The sequence below is a fragment of the Siphateles boraxobius genome, unplaced genomic scaffold, assembly GCF_051911475.1.
Source record: "Siphateles boraxobius isolate OS27281-9 unplaced genomic scaffold, OSU_SipBor_1 2, whole genome shotgun sequence".
Classification (NCBI taxonomy): Eukaryota; Metazoa; Chordata; class Actinopteri; order Cypriniformes; family Leuciscidae; genus Siphateles; species Siphateles boraxobius.
Window position 1 is genome coordinate 6,507,951 of NW_027508810.1, and position 12,944 is coordinate 6,520,894.

Below are 12,944 nucleotides of genomic sequence, written 5' to 3' on the forward strand. Positions count from 1 at the left end.
GACTAATCTCCAAAACAGCAATCCCCTTTTGCGCCATGGTAATTGGCCAGTGTAAACACAAAACAAAACTCTCGCCTCTTCACAACGCTCAGTCCTTGCTCTTACACATTTCTTGCCTGGAGAGGTGGTGGGTTGGTGGGTAGGGAATAATTGGCTAGGTTTCAGCTGGAGACGGGCGCTCACACCAGAATCACTCCCACAATGCAGGCCTGCTTTCTCTGATTCACCCTTCAGAATGATTGCGAACTCTCACGCCTTTTCCCTCCCCGCTCAGCTCCCACCTTACTCTCCACCTGAGTCATCGGTAGATATTTGCGTGGCCGGATTGAAGTTGATATTTTTGGCTCCCTCCCATCCAAGTCCTTGCTGTTCAAAATGAAGAAGCACTGTCTGCCATACAGTCTTAAATCTCAATAAATCACAGGAATTGTAATCAGCAGTAAGGAGGAGATGGTAAATTATCTTGGAGGCGTCCGTTCCATGATTATGCGGCAGATGTGCTGGCCCGAATGCCTTGTTTATTTGGTGCCTTTCTAAATCCAGCTTTCTCTTTCTTGGGTGGCATGGAGGCATGACATCATAGCCGTGCCGGTTAAATAAGGCTCTGCACAAATTAGGACCCTTACAGCCCAGTAATGAATCCCCAAGCAGATGAGTAATATATTGGGCTGTCTGTCATTTGGCTAATGGAGCTCTGTCTCTTTTCACTTTGGCTTGGAGACAAATAGCTGACAAATGAGCCATATCCTCTGGCATAGTGCAGTAGGGATTGGGCATCGGGATTGGGACACTGTCCGTACCTTGGACCGAACCTACTGGCGACCACACTGTGGCTCAAACCGGTCCTTTAGGGGCTACAATTGACTGTAAGCGGAACCTGATCCTCTTCATTAACAAGCCGATTCCTTTGTCTTCTGGGGCCCCTACTGTTTCATTGATGCAGGCTCATTCATGCCTACTTAGTGTTTGTGTGGCTACTTAGTGCTTGTGTAATACGATTGATGATCTCCCATACCATCCTGGATTACTGAGATCTTCTATAGGTTCATGACACCTATTTTTGCTGAAGTATTGTTTGGAGTTAATAGATTCCTCAACACCTGTCCAATATAGGTCACATGGGTAGCATGCTGCAGTACCATGTGGCACGCTGATGCCTACCTGAACCCTCCATCTGGGCTCTTCGATGTCTTCGTCCTCTTGGGACAGACTCAGATCACAGCTCCTGTCCTCTGTCACTACGGCAACAGCCGTGACAATTAGCATTCTCTTAATTACACAGTAGCCCCTGAGCATTGTGCCCACCTCACAGTCTCAACCCACCCACACACAGCCAACTCACGTTGCTTGGATCACACACACACACACACTTATTGCTGGATATTTATCACTATCACTGGCAATGGGGTGGTGGGACCAGTATGAGTCACATCTGAGCACCTGGGGATGAGGGAGCCAGAGGAGAAAGGCTCATTTGCAACTCTTCCGTTGAAAACAATGGTTGCTTACAGCTCCATCATTGTTCTGGAGAGTGGAAAGGCCTTAATTACAACACATGAGAGATGGCAGGCAAAAGTTTGGAATGTTATAGTTTCCATTCTGTATGGCAAAGTTACTCAGAAATCACCATGTGTGAGCGGTGATGTCATCTGGTGCCATCAGGGGTGGGTCGCCTTTAATATGTCACATCATTAGAGACATATCATCTGAGAGATGACGCCAATGCTCTCAAGTATTTTCTTTTGTGATTTTTCTTTTAAACTAAGTGGCCATTCAAGCATTTTTAGGGAAGGGGAAAAACTAACATGTCCATAAAACATTATGTTTTTGAAATTACCATACTTATCCCCCACTCCAACCCAAGCAATTTAAGACAAACTGAAACTTAATTATATGAATATATGAAATAAAATTTATTCCAATAATTTAATTCTCTCCATCAGCCCATTACCCTCTGCAGAGATTTATAGTGAATAAAAGGTTCATTATCATACCCGATTGCCTACAATTTAGTTGCTCATGTGATATTTGCCTGCACAGATAACTGATTTGTGCAGTCAACCACATTTACTCTAGGAGATATGTTGTACTGTAAATAGTCATCATTACACTTTTTTTACACATATGTCTTTTTTGATGGAAAATATGCTTTAAGTCATATATTTATCAACTATTCAATTTTACTTTGACAAAATCCATCTAATTATAGTGCAAAAGAGAAAGTTTAGAATTTCTATATATTCATTTAACATATAACATTTAACAAAACAAATGAAAACTGTTTAAGCAGGTCAATCCTCGACATGTGTGTGACTATGATTGGATTACTTGAAATGCATTATTAGTATACTCTTCATATCTTGAGGTGTTAAATTATTCCTATTTCCTATTTTTCCTATTTTCATCAACATGACGTTTTTATTTAATTTACTTTTTTTATGCACTTTTAAATTAATTTAATTTACTTTTGGAGAAATAACAACACATTTGATAAATGCTGCAAAACTGAAAATGAATGGCACAAATGTAAATCTAGGCCCATAGTAATGGAAGCTTGCTCATTGTGTCTGTGTGTATAATAATAATAAATTACCCTAGAGTGTGATGCTGGAGGATCAGTGGCCAAGACACTGCTGTCATTTACATCCCTGCAATGGCATTCATCTTTAAAATAATTAATACTGGATGAAAGATCAACAGCATCTCGGTTTTAAATATCTCACCTCTCTTGATCTAGAGTGATATAATGGTTCATCATAAACTTCTTTTAATGTTCTATTTGCTCTGGCAACAGCTCAAAATGGAAAGTGACACTCACTGATATTTATAGGCTACATTCTAATGCGTAATCAATGCTTTACTCATCTTTTGATCATCTGTGTGTGTGTGTGTGTGCTGTCAATGGGTTAGACATTTCAGAATGAGATCAGTAGAACAATACATTGAATGATATCTAACACAGCTTCAAAGTGAACAGTTTGAAAGCTGGCAAAGTCAATTAATTTGTTTTTGAAGTAACTGAGGACATTTTTGGTCATTCCTTTTATGTTGGTTCATAGTGCAGTGTGCCTTTAAAAATTCTTTAAAGATGTAGAGATCAATTCCTATCATTTATCACTGAAAGCCTTTTCAACAGCCTTGTTCTAAGGCCGTAAATGGCAGAAAGTGACACTTATTTATTCAGAAAGGAGCTCACATGTCATTTCTTTATTATATCTAATTCCAATTAAAATGTATCCTATTAATTAAATTGGATAATTACTGAAGAGTAATTCCTGTTGTGTGGCACATTTGAACACATTGAAACATGTGGCACATTTGAACACATTGAAACATCAAGTTACTTGATTTTTTTGGTTACACTTTATTTCAAAGGTCCACTTTAGACTTTATACTAACTAACTTTTAAAGTTAGTTGACATATAGTTGCAGAGTATTATTAGACTGTTAGTAGACTGTTAGGATTCTGGTTAGATAAGTTGACATGTATTTTCAAAATTACTTAGTTAGTGGAATGCCTTTTGGGGAGCAATAAAATAAAGCTTTCGCAGATATTAACCTGTACTATCAGATATTACTAATAATCTAATGACTTCTAGTTGACATGTAGTTGTAATTTGCAAAGGTACTTATAATTAATAGAATGTCTGAAGTAGACTATCATAAAGATTTCCATGATTACATATTATGTATGTAGTTTGAGACGATGTATGTCATGCTGTCCCTACGTTTTACTTAAATGAACACACAAACTGTCAATTTATTAATAAAAAAAATCAATTTCTTTCTTTCCTTTCTCTAATTTAAATGTCAGTAACACATTGCACTTATTTATACTTATTTATAAGTATTACTATTGTATAAATATATTTATAAAGACTCATTAAGACCTATACTGCATTATAAGAACAGTTATAGTTACATTTATAATATTTTGTATAATTACTTATAAGTCATGCTTTTGCTTTTTCAATACACATGCCCATAATCCATTATACAGGGATTTATAAATGATCAAATATAAAATAGTTTCAGAGACACTTGTTTGCTGTACCAATTAGTTATCAATTATGTCTTTAATGGCTAATGTTTGTATTAGAGGTCCTGAATGGTAATACTGATTTGTTAAAATCTATATATCCTCAGCCATATGCATTGTATTGCTTAAAGCAGTTTGAAATTATACTTTTTTTCTAGTATGTAACATTAAAAAATATTGTTGTTCATTAGTTACATTTACAAAAAAACAACTTAAAAGGAAGTGACATAATTTTTACTGCGCAGCACTAGTTTGTAATATTTTTAATGATATTAGTTGGCTTGTCTCATTTGTATGTAAATCCTCATCATTGAGCAATGGCTAGCGTCTCAGTTATGTATGTATCGCTCGTTCGCCGAAGGAGGGAACGGAGACGTAGTCGATGTGTCGACTGATTGGGATCAGGCTTAGGGAGCCTGTCATCTTCGAGTACTGTTAAAACAAGCCAATGCACATTGGTGTGCGAGATCTGCATCTCACACTCTGCCCCACGGGACTGGGGTGGCTCCCGCCTATGACAGAGGGGAGACTCAACTGGACAGTGACGGCAGAGCAGGCTCTGCTGAGGGAAGACACGGGTTCGCCGCAGGAAGCCGTACCATGTAGTGGGCCAACCTCTGCTTGGAAACAGCCTTCCTTTCTGCTGGTCTCCATAAAAGACAAGAGCTGGTCTGAGGTCAGGAGGTCCGGGGCAGGATGTTCCGGATGGCCACTGTCTGCGATGGAGCGTCAGAGAACTGTTGGGCGCAGTCCTGGGAAATTGGGGAACCTCCCCAATTGAAATGGCTGATCGGTACATTACAGAGGGACCAGCACGTTCAACAGGAAATTCCACTGGCTGCGGTGTGATGGAGGAGTGAGGAGCACACAGGGAATGGTTACCGGGCGAGACATCCATCACTATCCTCCGATCAGGAGGAGCAACACTGACAGGGATGGAGCAGCCTGTATCAGTGAATCACTCACTTTCTTCGCCCTCAACCGGCCGTCAGACAAACAAACATAAACACAGAAACTACGACTACGACTACAACACGGACATATCAATTTTTTTTAATGGCAAGTTATAGACCCCAATCGCTGCCGCAGATCTGTAATTATACATTCAGTAAGCTAAAGGCTAAATCACTCTGATGCTACTGAATTAGCAATGACATATTATCTCAGGGATGGACTGCATGAAGTGAGAGAAAGAAATAACTCAGATCTTTGATCAGTGCCACTAAAAGTTACACCCATCAGAGATCCACGACAGATTACCTCTGATCAGTTCACATCACATGACGATCGGGTCCAGTCTATTCACAAACACAGACATTCTGACAACACTACAGCTGATATTCTCCATCCGCTTTTCATACGCCATTCAATGCTACATTCAATTGATCTAATTAAAAGTCTCAACACTGAGGGTTTGCCAAGTGCAGAGGCTGAGTTTGGTCTCTCCAAACATTTACGTCATGGTATGAGTGATGGATTTATAGAGAAATGCATTAGATTGGCAAACAAACAGTCCCTCAGGTGCTGATATTTGCAGAGTGAATGCTATACTGCTTTGTGCTTTCTCAAAAATTGGGGCAAAAGTTGTCTGGGCAATTTCACAAGAAGGTTAAGTGTGAAGTAACATGCCTGCTGCATACTGCACTGATGAACTGCACTGCACTGATGTAATTTTTTTGATCAGAAGGTCCATCATGGCCCTGGGCAGAGGGCAGACTTTTGGGAATTGATTTAGAGATTTTGGAGATGGGAATAAGAAGCAAGCAGGATAATCTGGATGGAAATCTTCTTTAGTTGTTGGTAACTTTAGTAACTGTATTGTGGAGTAGATATGGCATATGGCCTAGCCCAGCAATTCAAACAACCACAAACCCAAATATGATAGAGAATAAATCATACAGAATTTAAAAAACTTGTTTAAGGATTAGTTCATGCCGAATTGAAACTTTTGTTATTATAAACACAAAAAGTCAAAACATGCACACATCACAAGCACAAATGAGATTTCAAAGCTGTTTGTCACACAAAGCTAACACGCCTCATACAAATTATATAGCACACCAGTGATGGACTTCTTAAATATTTTTTCGAGCTTATTTTTATCTTTTTTTTCTTCAGAGAAAAAAAGAGAATATATTATTTGGCAAGTAAGCTTAGCACTATGGAAGCTTGAATCCACCAAGGAAAACAATTAAATAAATAAAAACGTAATTGTGACATTTTACCTCACAATTCACACTATTTCTTGCAGTGAGAAATATAAACTAACAATTGCGAGGACAAAAGGTGACTTATTGTCACAATTATGTCTAGTTAGTTTAGTTTGTATTCATCTGTTGCCTGTTCCCTGCCACTCATCAGTTTCCATGGACACTCCTTAGTTATCACAGCTGTTTGTCATTGTCTCATTATCACTGTGTATGATTCTCTTGCTGCGTCCCAATTCGCATACTATCCGTCCTAAATAGTATTCGAAAATAGAATTAGTACATCCCAAATGGTAGTATGTTGAAATGAGTGTTCCAAAGAGACCCGGATGGTATACTATATCCGGTCTGAATCCGAAGTGCACACTCTAATAGCTAATATTGCCCACAACCCATCGCGCGTTGGACGAGGATTCAAGGGGGTAATCCATCAGCCGGAAGTTGAAGCCTCGCGGGAGCCGCCATTGTAGCAGAACTTCACCTGCTGTTAGCATTCCATTGACTCCCATTCATTTTGGTGTCACTTTGACAGCGAATAACTTTACATCTGAGGCGTCCAAAGACTTCATTTGTCCATTATTTATTTCTAAATAAACACGACAATGTATAAAAGGCTCCATTACTTTGTATCTTACGTTATGGCCCAGTAGAAGCCGTTTTTGTTAAAAACAGGCTAACGATTGCGTCATAACCACGCGACTTTATGTCGCACAATAGAGACATTACCGTATAGACAGGAGGAGAAGCTCGCAGGTAATCGGGGGGACGTCCCGTCAGGGGAGAAGCCCATAGATAATGAGTCCATAAAAGCAACGGGACAAAATATTTCAACAACGTTTTTGGGGAATTGGAAATAATCCGGTATGTGGTAAGTGAATACATATGAAGTGATTAACGTTGGCAATTTTCACGCACAGCTACTAGAAGATTTACGTCTGTCAGACAGGTTGCTCGCGTCATCAAGCTTAGTTTGATTCGGTTTGAGTCTTCGCGTCAGGAAAGGAAGTGCTCAAAAATCGCTAAAAATGGGCTTCAACTGTCTCAACTGAGTTCCAATGAGATGACTCAGTCCACTTCTTATACTGTCTATGGGAGGATTCGGTTAGAACTACAAACACGAGTGAAAAGTGTGAAAAAAACTACAGAGATGGAGGACGCGCGAGTCCGGCGGTTATGTAGAGGTTTAGTAAAGGGGTTTGGGTTTGAGTGATTAATTGTCAGTATCTGACGAAATTGTATTTATTCAATGTTGTCTATATTTTATTGCATCTGCAGCAGCATTGTGAACTTTTGTAAAGATACGTTTAGCCATTAACTTTTAAATGCATCATTACATTCAAATTGCAAACACATGAGGAGAGTGAGAGTCTCCGCATGAAAGACCCGCGACTGACAGGTGAACGTGCAACAACATTTCTCTCCGAAACGGTAAGAAATTATATTAGATTGAATGGAGGACTTTAACTGTGACGAGACGATTGACAGGGCAGTTTACGGTGACAGGATGCACGCGATAGAGCTGTCCGTTAAAGATGACGACGTAGTATGTCCCAAAGCTTGCCTACTATTTTGCTACACACTCAAAAGTATATACTTTTTCTTCCCAAAAAGAGTACATACTTTTAGGGCGTAGTACAAGTAGGCGAATTGGGACGCAGCATCTGTGTGCTCACTTCAGTGGTCCGGTATTGTTGGTGTATTGCGTGCTACATTCTGTCTAGTTGCTGTTTCTACACTTTGGATAATCTGAGTCTACTTTGAGTATAAAAGGACTTATATCTGATCTTCTCTGCCTTTCGTCTTCATCATCGGACTGACAGCGTTACACTTATGAGGTAAAACAAATAACACAGTAAGCCAGATGTTGTAACTACATAATTTGGTTTCAAAACACATATTGAAAATGTTAAATCCGGTCGTTTGAAAACATTTTTTCTATAATTTATGGACATTAAAAACAGCTTAATATTCTGCCAAATTAAATTAGTTTGCAATTAACATATTGTTAATATTTCCTTATAGTTTGTGATATGTAACTGTGATAATTAGCATATCTTCATGATTTATAGACAGTTAGAGTTCGGCTAAGTAGAATTATAGTCAGTAGAATGTCTGTTGGGGGAGCATCACAATAAAGCGTTAGCAGATATTGAGCGGACAGTCTAATAATACTCTAATTGGAGTGAGTTGACATTGACTTCTAAAGTAGCAAAGCTACTTATTGTTAGTAAAAATGTCTTAAGTAGACTATCGGAATAAAATTTTCAATTGGACAATGAATTTGAGTTTGAAGATCCAGGAATTGTTTTTACCCCAATGCCATAAGACTGTTCAACTCACAATAATGTTTAACACTTATGTCAGTGCTAGGTAAGAATACTGGACACTTCATAATGTCAAAAATGTCACTTTTGTCACCTTATTGTCTTATGTCACTGGTTGTCTTGTTGCCTGGCTATTATTTTGTACTTTCCATATATATGTATATATTTTTTGTTAACTTTGCAGTGAGCTTTTTGTTGTTGTCTGCCTATAGTCTGGTGGAGTAGCATTCAAATAAGATTTTGTACTTGGTAACTTGTACACGTGAAATAAATGACTTTGACTTTAAATACAAACATAATTATATCAAAAGCTAAAAAATAAAAACAGCCTTAAAGGAATAGTTCACTTAAAACTGAAAGTCTTAAAAGTTGTTTCAAACCTGTATGAATTTCTTTCTTCTATTGAACACAAAATATATTTTGAAGAATGTTGGTAACCAAACAGTTGATGGACCCCTTTGACTTCCATAGTATTTTTTTCCCTACTATGAAAGTCAATGGGGTCCATCAACTGTCTGGTTACCGACGTTCTTCAAAATATCTTCCTTTGTGTTCAGCAGAAGAAAGAAATGCATACAGGCTTGAAACAACTTGAGAGTGCACTTAAAGGAATAGTTCACTAAAATATTTCTGTCATCATTTACTCATTTTAAATGATTATATACAACTCCGGTTTTATTTGAGTGTTGATTATAAAAAAAGGTTGATAAATTAATCATTGTAAACTTGATTTTCAGTTTCATTTTTCGGCTAAATTAAAACTTTAATTACGGTTTTGGGTGTTTCGTTTAGTTCACTTCGGTGCATCACTAATTATGAGTAAATTTTTATTTCAGAGTACACTATTCCTTAAACCCATTAAATACAATAGGCAGCATGCAATACATGCTCATTTACAGCTACAATTGATCACACTATGTCCTTAAATGCTCCAAAAGTGTGTCTTTTCTGAGAAATCACAGTTTTACAGTTTCCATCTCTATATTCACATTAATATTAATTTATGGCACGGAACAGCTTTCCAGTCAGTCCCCCATCAACCCAGAGGGCATTTCGCTACATAGAGGAAGCCAAGACTGGCCTGCCCCTCATTATACTGGCTTCCCCTTCTCACTAACCTAACACAATAAGGGCAACAGTCCTTCTGCAGGGGTGGCATCTGCTGTTATCTGGCACCGCCACGGGGGGTGGGAGCGGACACCGGTATCATGTCCAGCAAGTAAATGTGTGTGTGTGCTTGTTTATGTGGGTTGGTTATGAATGCACAGCTGTGCTATTATCTTGGCCTGCCACATTAGAGTATGACCCTGGCCAAGCCAACTCCAGGCACTGATGGAGGCGAGACGATGGCCACGTTGGCTCTGCATGGATGTGTGCAAGTGATGCCATAGTGAGAAGGTGATAATAACACAGCGCCCCACAACCAGAGGCAACAGCTTCATGCTTTTAGACCAATTTTTTAGCCGGCCACACAGGCTGTGTGAAGGCAAGAGAGCAGATAGAGAGGTAAGTTGAGGTGAAAAGATTAAAGAGGAGATGGACAGGCTGAGGGAAAGACGGAAAAATAAATTATGGAGAATAGTAGTGTTTCAGTCTTGAACTAATAGTGATTTGAACACTTGGCTTTTAAGCCAACTTTTCATACTTGTTCACTTTCATGTCTGCTCTGATTTTCAAGTTCCTCCTTTGTAAAGGTTCTTGTAAAGTTGCTGGTTTGATGCCTTTTTGCCTCAAGACTAACTTTAACATGAGTGAGTGGAGGGCCACCGAAAGAGACATTGTGACCGAACTGGATTGGAGACAAATTAGGATTTGGTTACGGACAGTAACTAAATGACAGGGGGCATGTTGTTGCTTCACTTTGGTGTGCAAGTGCATTTTGAGGAGAAAAAGCTTATGGTGCTTAAACACCATTTCTGTAATTTACAGACATTCAAAAATTAATAATTGAATTGAGTACACTGATATTTTTATTTTGATGGTCCCTTTTGAACAATCTGTTGACTAAGTACTTTTGCAACTACATGCCAACTGTCTCTCATTAGAGTATTGATAGTTACTGTCTGCTTAATATCTGGTTACTCTTTATTGTGATGGTCCTCCAACAGACAACTACTAACTATAAGTAACTTGCAAGTTCATGTCAACTTATTATAACCCTAATCCTACCAGTCTAATAATACTCTACTAACACTCTAATAAAAGTTAGTAGACATTCTGTTGTCTATAAGTAACGTTGTACCTACATGTGTTAAAGAGACCATCAAAATATAGTGAAACCCTTAAATTGATTTAATATTAATCAAAAATATTGATTCATGACCATTCATGAAAAAAACATTCATGAAAAAAGCATGACAATTATTTATTATAAAGACTATACACATGTAATGAGGCTTCAGCAAAGTGAGGATCCATTTGCAGCTTTATTGTAATCTTGGTCGTACAATCAGGGTCAATCACCAGCAAACACAACAGTGGACACAAAGCAACTCAAAAATCCGAAAACAAGCGTTAGGTCAGGGCAGGCAGCAAACTTGCATAAATCAGTCCACAATAGAAAACAGTCCAGGGCAGGCAGCAAAGAATCACAAAGAGAATAAACAGTCCAAGTGTAATCCACGGGAAAACAAAAACGCAGGAAGAAACGATTAGAGATGTTTCGCCAGGGCAAAAAAAAAAACTTCGTAATGAGGTAGAGTCTGAGAGCAGCTTAAATAGTCCACTGAGGAAATTCAGGTGCAAGGGTAATCAGTGCCAGGTATGTGAGAGGGAAATGTAGTTCAAAGAGGGTTAATATTTGGGAGAGGGATCCCTCTGTTAGCAAGCAGAAGGAACCGCGGGAGTCATTTGTGACAGGAAGCAAATGATGCCGGGGTCTTCCACAAGATCAAGGGGCTGGATGGAACTGTAATCCGGTTAAAAAAACATGAAGTGAGAAGTGATTTTTGTAGTAGGCCTATCATTTAATAATCCGAGCATATAAATAGTGTGATTTAGAAGGTTGAAATTCCTTTAAAAAGAAAAAAGTTATGATAAAAATGTTAAAAGCTGTTTAAAAATTATTAAATGTTTATTGGTTTATGTAAAAGATAATGTATTTTTGAAAACTGTCTAAACCAGCATTTATGGGGTTAACAATTGGCCGCAGAGTGAAGTGTCGTTTTTTTTTTCTTTCAAATTAGCACTGGGAAGGAGGGTGAAGCAAGAGTGAGCGTTACAGATATTCTGAGTTAATTTGTGAATTAGCAGTGTACAAACCAGTGTGTAACTTGTGTCTTATGATTGTGTACATGACAACCAGTGAGAAGAGTGACAAGCTGGATATTGAGAAACGGGAGGAATTTCACCACAAAGTTCAAGGACTGTTTACTTTTGTGCTACTGCTAATGCTAGCGCGTATTCACCCTATATAGACTGTATAGACTAGAGTCCGTTCATTACACGTGAACAATATTTTCTACTTAAAGTTTGATTCCCTCCATTGAACTGTTCGAGGGGTTTATCTGCTGTTTTTGACCTGAAGACAGGGAAGAGAAAAAGACAGAGCTGGGAGCACCAAGATTTCTCTCGTGAGCTTTACTGGAAACGTGGAGGGGAAAAGAGAAATCAACGGAGTTCATGTTGAAATGCTGATTGGATGCTGAGACTGCTCTTGTGATTGCTGTAGTAAGGACTGGACCAAAACATTAACTCAAGGTATCCTTCATTTTGTTTGCTCGCTGACGAGTGAAGCGGCCATTACTTTTGGGCCACAACGAACACAAGCAAGAAGCTATCAGGGAACACAAGAGGCTATCTTTTTATCAGGCCTGCTACGGTATTTTAGTTTTATAAAATTGGTTGCCGGTTTTAGATTGCATTAAGGTGTGTGGGCCCACAAAGTATGTTGTTTTAAGTGACTTTGAAGTGGTACATTGAGGTTTTCTGAATTAATCCCTTTGCAGATTATTATGGTTTAACTTGTTGTCTGTGCATTTATATATGTTATTGACAGTATTTTCCTTTGGAAAAGAGGGACATTTTATGTTGACCGTTTAAAAAAGAACAATCATCTCCTTATTTCATTTTCTGATTTCATTGGAGATAATAATTTCTTTGAGTAAATAATTTAGACATATTTTCTAAAACCTTGTGTTACTTTAATACTTACCTGGAAAGAGGCTATCATTTTATTCTGAGAGAGACACAGACACTTATGGTTGCAAATCTTTATTAAAACTATAATGTAAGAAGGGTGAATTCATAGGTAGGTTAGAAAAACATTTCATGTGGGTAGTTTAAAAGAGAGATCCAAGATAACATTTTAAACTGAGTTAATCAGGGTTAAAACACATTTGATAAATATATTAAAAGAACCCAAAGGCCCTGACC